This window comes from Nicotiana tomentosiformis, chromosome 11 (assembly GCF_000390325.3).
Source record: "Nicotiana tomentosiformis chromosome 11, ASM39032v3, whole genome shotgun sequence".
Lineage (NCBI taxonomy): Eukaryota > Viridiplantae > Streptophyta > Magnoliopsida > Solanales > Solanaceae > Nicotiana > Nicotiana tomentosiformis.
Genome location: NC_090822.1, coordinates 11,846,600 through 11,858,021, shown reverse-complemented (window position 1 = coordinate 11,858,021; position 11,422 = coordinate 11,846,600). Strand labels below are relative to the sequence as shown.

The 11,422-nt window shown below is 38.1% G+C and overlaps 1 pseudogene; it reads right to left on the bottom strand.

The window, feature by feature from the left end:
• Nucleotides 1-8,155: 8,155 nt before the first annotated feature.
• On the bottom strand, nt 8,156-8,334 carry LOC117281493 (U2 spliceosomal RNA; annotated as a pseudogene).
• Nucleotides 8,335-11,422: the final 3,088 nt, after the last annotated feature.

The following is an 11,422-nucleotide window of genomic DNA, read 5'->3' as shown; positions in this document are numbered from 1 at the left end:
ACTGGTTGATTTTTGTTGCTATTACTGCTAGTTATTTTTTAGTACTATTGTATACTGCTATATTGTACAGGTTATTTGACTAGTGAGTGTCTTGACTGTATGTAATGACCCGACCGCTTGTTTTGAGTATTACAGCCCTGTTCCCCCATTTACTGCTCAATTGATGCTTTACAGTTGCTATATGACTTGACGGGGTAATTAGTTCGGGTTGGGCGAGGTTTTGAAATGAATTGAAATACTTAGTCTCCAAGATGAAAACTAAAGTTGAAAAGGTTGACCGGATGTTAACTTATGTGTAAACGACCCCGGAATAGAATTTTAATGATTCCAATAGCTCTGTATGGTGATTTTGGACTTAGGAGCGTGTCCGAAAAATTATTTGAAAATATGTAGTTAAATTAGGCTTGAAATGGCTAAAATAAAAATTTAACTTTGGAAGTTTGACCGGGGAGTTGGATTTTTTATATCGGGGTCAAAATCAGATTCTGGAAATTGGAATAGGCCTGTTATGTCATTTATGACTTGTGTGCAAAAATTAAAGTCAATCGGACTTGATTTGATAGGTTTCGGCATCGAATTTAGAAGATGAAATTTGATAGTTCCAACGTCATTTCTTCAAGAATAAGTGGTATTATATTATGCAAATGATATCCAAATTCAGTTTTGATTGAAGCATTGGATCTGTATTGAAATTTTAGAGCCATAGCAAAAAGATTCGTCGAATTCAGACATCGTATGAGAGAGTTATGCCAATTTCCGTGTCATGAAAGATTTCCCGTCACCGCGAGCGCCCAGGGTAGCGTGAGGCGCTAGCCCTAGCGCTGAAAAGTTTTGGAATTCTAGAAATTGTGCCCCACGCTATCTGTGGCGCTCGAAAACAGCAGAGGCTCTATAAACGGGGTTTTTTTTTTTGCCATTTTTGACAAAAATAGAGTTTGGGAGCTCGGTTTGGGCGATTTGTAGAGGCAAACTTCACAAATTGGACTGGGGTAAATAATCTTAACTTGATTTGGTACATTATTCATGAATCTAGCACTATTTCCAGCACCTATTTTGTGATTTGGGGGATTAGAATAGAAATTTTCCAAAATTTGATTTGAGGGTTTGAAGGCCGAATCGGAGTCGGAATTTAGTATTCTTTGTATGGTTGGACTCGTGTTTGAATGAGCGTTCATATTTTGTAACTTTTGTCGGGTTCTGATATGTGGGCCCCACTGTCAATTTTTGAATTAATTTCGGATTTTTATTGTGAAATTTAGCATTTTCATATGGAATTGATTCCTATACCTCGTGTTCATTATATCAAATTATTTTGACTAAGATTCGAGGCGTTCGGAGGCCGAATCACGAGGAAAAGGTTTATTGGAATAAAGAATTTTCTTGGATTGAGATAAGTAACACTTCTAAATTTGGTTCTGAGGGTATGAATCCCCGAATTTGGTGTTATATAAATTATTTGGAGGTAACGCACACGATAGTTGACGAGTGTGTGGACGTGCACCATAGAAATTGTGACTCAAATAAATTTTGTGGAGTGGTAAAAATTAAAGAATCATGTTATTATCCGTGTATCCTCCACATGTTAGAGAAATTGAGCTGAGGCTCTTATTAAGGATCATGTTTAGGTTACATGCCGATATTTTGGGACCCATGGGGTCGTGTTGCTGTTAAATTAATTATTTTAAAAATATATATTTCACACTCAGTCATATTCATCCATTTTGAGGATATTAAGGGGATCGAGTTGTGCGCCGCAGCAGGCCATATTGGCTTTATATATATTGTTATTATATGGATCGGGGTTGCCTGCCTGCAGCAGGCCTTATAGGTTTTATTATTATATGGATCGGGGCTGCCCGCCTGCAGCAGGCCTTACAGGCTTTATTATTATATTGATCGGGGCATCCCGCATGCAGCAGGCCTTACAGGCTTTATTATTAAATGGATCAAGGATGTCCGCCTGCAGCATGCCATATCGGCTTTATATCACGCTTGGGCTGAAGGAGCCCCTCCGGAGTCTGTACACACCCCTAGTGAGCGTAGATGATTATATATTCGGGATGGACTTCCCAGGGCATGGACTTGCCTTACTTATTTATATTGTGATGAATTTTCCTGGATATGGATCTTGTCCGTATCATTTACATTTGGGAATGAATTTTCCAAGGCTGGATTGGCCTTATGCGGTACTGAGTGATTGACTTTCACTCGATGTGTATATATATACGAGATGGAATATCCCTGGGATGGATTGGCCATAAACAATACCGAGTGACCGAATGATTTGTGACTAGTAGTACATGAGGTCTTACCACTGAGATGTCATATTCCCCATATCATGCAGTATTGATCTATTTTTGCTTGTACAGAGTTTAACTGTTGAATTTGAAAGCATGCCTTCATTTCTGTACCATTATTTATGTACTGAATTGTACCTACGGAGCTTGTCACTACTTTCATCCCGGAGGTTAGTCTTGTTACTTATTGAGTTGGTTGTACTCATACTACACTCTGCATCTCGTGTGCAGATCCAGGTGCTTGCGGACATGGCGAATGTTAGATCTCAGAGTGCTATCAGTTGGAGACTATCAAGGTAGCTGCTTGGAGTCCGCTGACTTTGACTCTCTTTCTTTCAGTTATTGTACTGTTCTATATTTTAGACAATGTTTTATCAGTCAGATTTTGTATTCATATTAGATACTCATGTACTCAGTGACACCGGGTTTTGAGGTTTTCTATGAAATTCAAATATTATATTTTCAAAAGAGATTATTATGATTTATTGAGATTATCGACTTGCCTAGTATTGAGATAGGCGCCATCACGACATGTTAGGATTTTGGGTCGTGACATTGTACCTCGTCACTACTCCACCGAGGTTAGTCTTGATACTTACTGGGTACCGACCGTGGTGTACTCATACTATACTTCTGCACATTTTTGTGCAGATCGGGTACTAAAGATATTGGACTCGAGCAGAGTTAGTGTGTTGATCGTAAGGATTCAAGGTAGAATTGCTTGGTCGTCACAGTCCCTTGGAGCCTTTCTATTTTAATGTACTATTAATTATTATTCGAACAATATTGTATATTCGATCCTTGAGATCATTGCATGTATTCAGTTAGAGTTCGTGACCCAGTATTACCAGTCTTGGGAGGTTGTTATATTTGTTTCCGCTTTTAGTTTCAACACGTGTATTCGGTTTTCTATTTCAAAACAAAAATGGCTCAAAGTGTAATTATAATCGACTTACCTAGTCTTGGATACTAAGTGCCATCACGATACTTGTGGTCGGATTTTGGGTCGTGACATCCACGAATTCTACTTAAATTGGGTGAAAATCATTTTGATCTCCCAACTTCATCTTAAAAATCAAACTCCTTCTCCAACATTGAACAATAGACATTCTGCTCCTTGAAATTTAATTGTATTTTTAAAATGCTTATTTTATCCTCAATTTTATCAGACGTGGTCGATAATTTTTTTTTTACTTTTTTAATATCATGATATTTTTCTTAATCTATGTTATGAATTTACCTATAGTGAAAATATATTTTAAAAAATAAAAAATGATAATCAATCATATATAATTTACTGATATTGATTAATGAAGGAAATATGCAAAATTTAAATATTAGTGTCACGACCCAAAACCTAACCCGTCGTGATGGCGCCTATCGTGGTACTAGGCAAGCCGACCTTTCCAAAACACTTTCAAAATTTAACAGAAATGAATTAAGACATTTAAAATAATCGGAGTATCTCATAAATACGGGATAAAACCCAAATAAAACATAAGTGGGAAAAAATAGCCCGACATCGGGATGTCACTAAGTCATGAGCAACTAGACTTTCAATCTAAAAGATAGTGTCTACAATAGTCTGAGTCTAGATATCGATACAGAGAAAGAAAGATAATAAGGAAGGAGCACAAGGTCTGCGAACGCCGGCAGCTACCTCGTAAATCTCCGGAAAATCAACTACGCACAAACTCAATGACCTTCACGTCCGGTCACACCTTGATCTGCACACAAGGTGTAGGGTGTAATGTGAGTACTTCCAACTCAGTAAGTAACAGAATTAAATATGGAACTGAGAAGCAGTGACGAGCTATACAAATGCAGTTCATTTCAGTAATTTTAGCAAGAAAAATAGGCATGCTTTCAATCCGGTGTTTTAAATCAAAACATTTCGAGCTCAGGTACAACAATATAAGCCCTCCAGAAAATTTCACAACACCAACAATTAGCAACGAAGTGCAACAACAAATAAGAGCAAGTACAACCTCACAGGGCTACTGTCACTCATCTATCTCAACAACTCAATCACTCGGCTCTCAGCCTCAATACCCACAATCAAAGGTACCTGCGCTCATTGGGGGTGTACAGACTCCGGAGGGGCTCCTACAGCCCAAGCGCTAGTGCCTATCGTGGTACTAGGCAAGCCGACCTTTCCAAAACACTTTCAAAATATAACAGAAATGAATTAAGACATTTAAAATAACCGGAGTATCTCATAAATACGGGGTAAAACCCAAATAAAATATAAGTGCAAAAAAATAGCCCGACATCGGGGTGTCACTAAGTCATGAGTAACTAGACTTTCAATCTAAAAGACAGTGTCTACAATAGTCTGCATCTAGATATCAATACAGAGAAAGAAAGATAATAAGGAAGGAGCACAAGGTCTGCGAACGCCGGCAGCTACCTCGTAAATCTCCTGAAAATCAACTGCGCACAAACTCAATGACCCCCATGTCCGGTCATACCTGGATCTTCACACAAGGTACAGGGAGTAACGTGAGTACTTCCAACTCAGTAAGTAATAGAATTAAATAAGGAACTGAGAAGCAGTGACGAGCTACACAAATGCAGTTCATTTCAGTAATTCCAGCAAGTAAAATAGGCATGCTTTCAATCTAGTGTTTTAAATCAAAACATTTTGAGCTTAGGTACAACAATATAAGCCCTCCAGAAAATTTCACAACAACAACAATTAGCAACTAAGTGCAACAACAAATAAGAGTAAGTACAGCCTCACATGGCTACTGTCACTCATCTATCTCAACAGCTCAATCACTCGGCTCTCAGTCTTAATACCCACAATCAAAGGTACCTGCGCTCATTGGGGGTGTACAGACTCCGGAGGGGCTCCTACATCCCAAGCGCTATATTGCTGTGGCGTGCAGCCTGACCCAATACTGTTGCGGCGTGCATCCTGATCCATATATTATTGCGGCGTGCGGCCCGATCCGATATATGGCTCGAAGGCTTGTTGCGTCGTGCAACTCGATCCAATATTGCTACGGCTTGCAGCTCGATCCAATATATCTCACATAGCTCTCAACCCGGCACTTAGGCCCTATCTCAGTCACTAACCTCTCCAGCCTCTCGGGCTCACAGAATATCATAGTAATTAGCCCAAACACAGAATACAACAAGTATCAACAAAAAATGAGATGGAATGGAGATATAACACACAAATAAGACTGTGATTGAGTACAAGACAACAATTAGCAGTCAATTCAACAATTATTCGACCGCTGCGGGTCCCAACAGTGATATCATATGGCCTAAGCATGGCTTCTAACATGAAAGGCAGTCAATTGCTCAAGACAAGGAAAAACAAGTAATAACAATGGCTATTCGACTTTACAATCTCACAGGACAGACCAAGTCACAATCCCTCACGGTGCACGCTCACACGCCCATCACCTAGCATATGCGTCACCTCCAAATATTCACATCATACAAATTCTCGGGATTTCATATCCTCAAAACCAGATTTAAGACTGTTACTTACCTCAATCCGAGCAAAATCCTACTTTGCGATGCCTTTGCCTCTCAAATCGGCCTCCAAACGTTCCGAATCTAGCCAAAAGTAATACAACACAATCAATAAAGGCTAAAGGGATCAATTCCACAAGAAAACTACTAAATTAGAGCCAAAATCCGAAATCGACTCAAACCCCTCCCCCCCCCCTCCCCGGGCCCACGTCTCGAAATCTGACAAAAGTCACAAAATCTGAAAGCCTATTCACTCACGAGTCTAGTTATACCAAATTTACCAAAATTCAACCTCAATTGCCCCTCCAAAACCCCAAAGTTCACTCTCCAATTCCCAAGCCCTAAATCCCTAAATTTCTAATTCCAATCCCTAATTAAATGATGAGCAAAGCCATAGATTCACGAAAATTAGACCAATACGGGTTAGAATAATTTACCCCAACGTCTTCCTTGAAAACCTTCGACAAATTGCCTCTCTCCCGAGCTCCCCAAGTCCAAAATTGAAAATGGAAGACAAAACCTCGAGATGGGGTTTTCTGCCCAGTTAAAACCGCACCTGCGGAACCGCATCTGCGAAACGGCCTCCGCTTCTGTGAAAATTCATTAAAAGCCTGACTCATCTCCTACGATCGCTTGACCGCATTTGCGGTCATCGTAGATGCGGGACCCAAGCCGTACCTGCGATCTATCTGCGCATCTGCGCCCCCTAAATCGCTTCTACGACCACCGCAGATGCGGGATTTCCATCGCACATGCGGTCTGAGCCCAAATCTCCCTTAGCCGCACCTGCGGCTCTTTCTTCGCTCTTGCGGCCTCGCACCTGCGGTTCTCACTTCGCAGGTGTGTAAAGCACCAGTAGCAGCAGCTTCAACTGCACTTCTCCAACTCCAAACCTTCCGTTAACCACCCGGAATCACCCTGAGACCCTCGGGACAACAACCAAACATACCAACATATCCTATAACCTCATACAAACTTAGTCGAACCTTTGGATCACTCAAATCAACATCAAAACACCAAATTACGCCCGTATTCAGGCCTAAGAACTTCTAAACTTCCAAATTCCGCAAACGATACCGAAACCTATCAGATCACGTTCGAATTACCTCAAATTTTACACACACGTGAGAAATGATACCACGAACCTACTCCAACTTCCGAAAATCCATTCCGACCCCGATATCAAATTTTTCACTACCGATCAAAATCGCCAAATTTTTAATTTTTGCCAATTCAAGCCTAATTCCACTACGTACATCCAAATTACATTCTGAATGCGCTCGTAAGTCCAAAATTACCTAACGGAGCTAACAGAACTATCAAAATTCAAATCCGAGATTGTTTATACATAAGTCAACATCCGGTTGACTTTTCCAATTTAAGCTTCTAATAAAGAGACTAAGTGTCTCAATTCACTCCGAAACCACTCCGGACCCGAACCAACTAACCCGACATATCATAATATAGCTGAAGAACACAAAAAGAAGCAGAAATGGGAAAAACTTAGCTATAACTCTCGAAACGACCGGCCGTGTCATTACAATTAGAGTAAAATATTTGGTAATTTCAATCAAATAAAAGGTAGCGCAATAATATTAAAAATAGAGTTAGGTTTTATAATAAATTCCTAAAACATTACATATAAACCTTCAATGTTCTTTAAATTACAACTTAAAATATATTTCATTAATAAAAATAAAAATTCAAAAATACACACACCGCGCGCGCACATATATATAAAATAAAAGAGAAAGTAAAACTTAGATTTATACTTAATATTAAAGTAACGACAAAAAGTAATAACAATGAATTTTGTTACAAATTCATAAAAGAATTATTCTAGTTAAATTTTATTGAGCTTTAGTTATAAAATTAATAATAAGATATTTAGCTTAGTGTTTTACCAATTTCAATATAACAAAAAGTTTATGTGCGTAGAGAAGAAATTGAAAATGTTAAGGGTAAAATAGACAATGCATATGATAAGAGGAGCAAAATGTCTATTGTTGAAGGATGAGTTTGATTTTTAAGGTAAATTTGGGGGATCAAAATGATTTTCATTAGTAACATCAAAATTAGTCTACACTAACTTTTTTTAATGTCTTTGTTTCAAAATACGGTTAATCAACTTGTTAACTAATGGATTATAATAAATTAGTTTACTCTAATGTTTAAAATTAAGAGTCTTTGCCAAGTATTTCACATGATCATGATAGGAAGATAAATGTCCTTTTTTTCACTTACATGATAGAGTATATTACTTTGCGTCTGTAAGATTTTTTGTATAATATTATATAATCAAAGTACAAAAATACATACTAATAAAGAAATATAAAGCAAGGCCTATTAAGAAATTTCAAGTTGATTTGGTGGGGTGCGTCAGACCCTTGCAACAGTGCAACGCATGAGAGCCCAAGTAGCAAGCTACCTTAACTGCCCCTTAAAAAACTGAATTAATATTGTATGAGTTGATGACTCACGTATCAGATATTTAACTAAGAAGGACAAATACTACACTTGATCTTAGCTAAAAGGCCGCGAAAGGTATGAATTATTTTTCGCTCGGCCTGCCGCTTTTATTCTAGTTCTCTCCCTTCTGTTTTTTGTTGGCTTTCGATGTGATATTATTGTAGCCTGGAGAATTTTACGTTTGAAATATGCGCCTTTTTCTTGCCTGAAGAGTTAAGACACAACAGGGTGGAAAAGTGAGTACGAACTCTTCTCACTTTATATTCAAACTTTATAACTTTCACGTTGAATTAATGGACAAGGATGAAATTTCAGGAAAAAATAAGAGTTGTGATGTGAAAGTTTGTTCTACCATGGTAAATATTGTATCCACATTTACATCAAATCAAGTAATTTAATTGTAACAATACAAATTAAATGAAAATTAAAATAAGAATACGTATCTTTTAACCATGACACCTGATAAATGATATAGTAAGAATGCTACCGGTGCAAGTAAATTTTTACTATTCTACCATTTGCCCGAAATTGAACCTCATCGGTTTTTTCCTCCTTAGTAAATACCGGCAAATTTTAAACAAATGGAGATTTGCGAGAGATAATAATGCAAGAACCTAAAATTTGCAATAATCTACGTAGGATCCAATAATACAAGTATCAGCAAAGAAATATTTAAATATGAATATATAATATATTGAAAAAATAACATAATACATGTCTAATGATTAGATGACTTGATCAACATTACAATAGATCAACAGTACATTACGGGTATAAAAAGACACAATAACCCGCGCATTGTTGTCAGAGAATAAAAACCATAAGTGTAAAAAGCTGAAAAATCGAAATTAAAATAAGATTGGCAGTCAGAACTTATTGGCTCGATTAATCTATAATTATATTGCCTAGGGCTTATTTAAGAGGAAACCATTCTCTAGTAGGAATTTTTCCATTCTCAAGGCTGGAATCGGAAACCTCTGGTTAAATGTAGAGAGATCTCATCCATCCTACCACATCTCTTGGTTAAATTTAATTGATGTATAAATAATTAATGCTATTGCCATTTAAACTTTAATTTCTTCCAAGTCCATTGTAAAAGTTATACTAAAACCAAGTAACTTGGTAAGTATATGCATTCACAAAATAAGTTGTAGGAAAAATCAATTTAAACCATAAATTGTAAAACATGAAATCTTCTCAAAGGATGAGGGAATTATGATATCCGTTTCAAAACGTTTCAATTTTATATTCAACAATAACAAATCAACTACAAAAATATAAACAAAAATGAAAACTTAACAAGTCAGAAGGTCATAAAAATCTGGACTAGATTTGGTGGAGTGCGCTAGGCTTTGGCCGTAGTGCAACATCAAAGCCACGCGCGAATATCCGGATAGCAAGCTACCCCGAAGGACCTTCTCCTTAAAAAATTAAGTTCATTAGGCTTGAATCGATGTGCAATTCATATTTTTAGTATTGCTTGATGTGATCTAAAGGCTCGACTAAGTCCTTATGATGTTTTAAGCCTTGTTGGTAAGTTTGGCTGATATTCCGGGGGCCTCGGGTGGATTCCGGATGGTTAACGGATCAAATTTGGATTTGTGAGAATGGCCAAAAGCACCAGTTCTGGTGTAATCTCACATGCGCAAGATTGACCGCATGTGCGAGCCCGCAGAAGCGAGCAATTGGGCACAGGTGCGGGGCCGGGGGTAATGGCCAGTGGTCGCAGATGCGACGTGAAGGCCATAGAAGCGGAGTCGCTTTTGCGGAAGAGTGATCGCAGAAGCGGAAGCGTGCTTGGGAGGCCTTTCCGCAGAAGCGGACGAGTTTGCGCAGATGCGCACCCGCAGAAGCGGTCTTTGAACCGCAGAAGCGAAAATTGGCGAGGAAGCTGAGACCGCAGAAGCGGCTGGGAGGCCCGGAGAAGCGAGACCGCAAGAGCGAGGGAAACCGCAGAAGCGGATAAGTTGTCACTTCTGCGACGCCGCAGATGCGGCTAAGTTTCCGCAGAAGCGGAAGTGCTGGACAGAATACTTAAATACAAGGGTTCGCGATTTTGCTTCATTTTAAACATTTTGAGCTCTGGTCTTGGCGATTTTTCAGAGCATTTTCGAGGGATTTCTTGGGGTAAGTCTCTTGTACTCATTTTTTATCAATAATCTTGTTTCCCCATTGATTTTTCCACTTAGATTGTGTGTGGTTAAGATGAAATTTGAGACTTTGAGGCTAGGTATTTGGAGAGCTTGGTTTCGGATTTTACTTTATTGTGGTGGAAAGCAATTGCAAAAGGAACCCAATTCGATAATAATCTGGTAGAACGGCTTGCATTAAAATAAGATCTTTTTTGGTTTAACCATTCGGCTGTCGGAACTCATTGGCTCATTTAATCCACAGCTTAGTCTGGCTTTTATCTTATCCTTCTATTCTAGGCGAGGAGGAAAATTTAGAATAAATAGCCCTAGAAAAAACTACAAACTAGTCAAAGGACAACCTGCCTTATTCTTCTCCCGTTCGGAACTCCTATTTTCTCGGAGATAGCTTGGTCTGTGCTAGAACAACAACAACCACTTTCTCTGGGGACAATTGTGTTGCGTAGGGCTTATTTACATGGAAATCATTCCCTACTAGAATCTCTCCATTCTCAAGGCCTGAGTCGGAAATCTCTGGTTAAAGGTGGAGAGATCTCATCCATCCTACCATATCTCTTGATTAAAATAAGTACTTTGGATTGCACCCAAAACAATTAAATTGTAGAGCACGATAGCAGGATAATGTTGTTGATATTTAAAATTTAATACTCTGCCAAGTCCATTGTCAAAATTATAGTAAAACCAAGTAACTTGTAATTATATACCTTCATAAAATAAGAGTATCACAATTTGTAGGAAAAATCAATATTCAGTTTCAAAATGTTTCAATTTTATTTTGAACAATACCAAATCAACGACAGCATTTTAAAAATAAACAAAAATGAAAACTTAACAAGTCAACAGAATTGTAGAAAAGAGAAGAAAACCTCATTTATGCTATTCATATCATAAAACGATTTAACGCTCAGATCAAATTATAAAAAGGTCGAAAGAGAAAAACTAATTTCCCTTAACAGACAGCTTGTGAATACACAATGCAAGTTAAATCAAGGCACATAAAAAACTGTAGTAGATTTG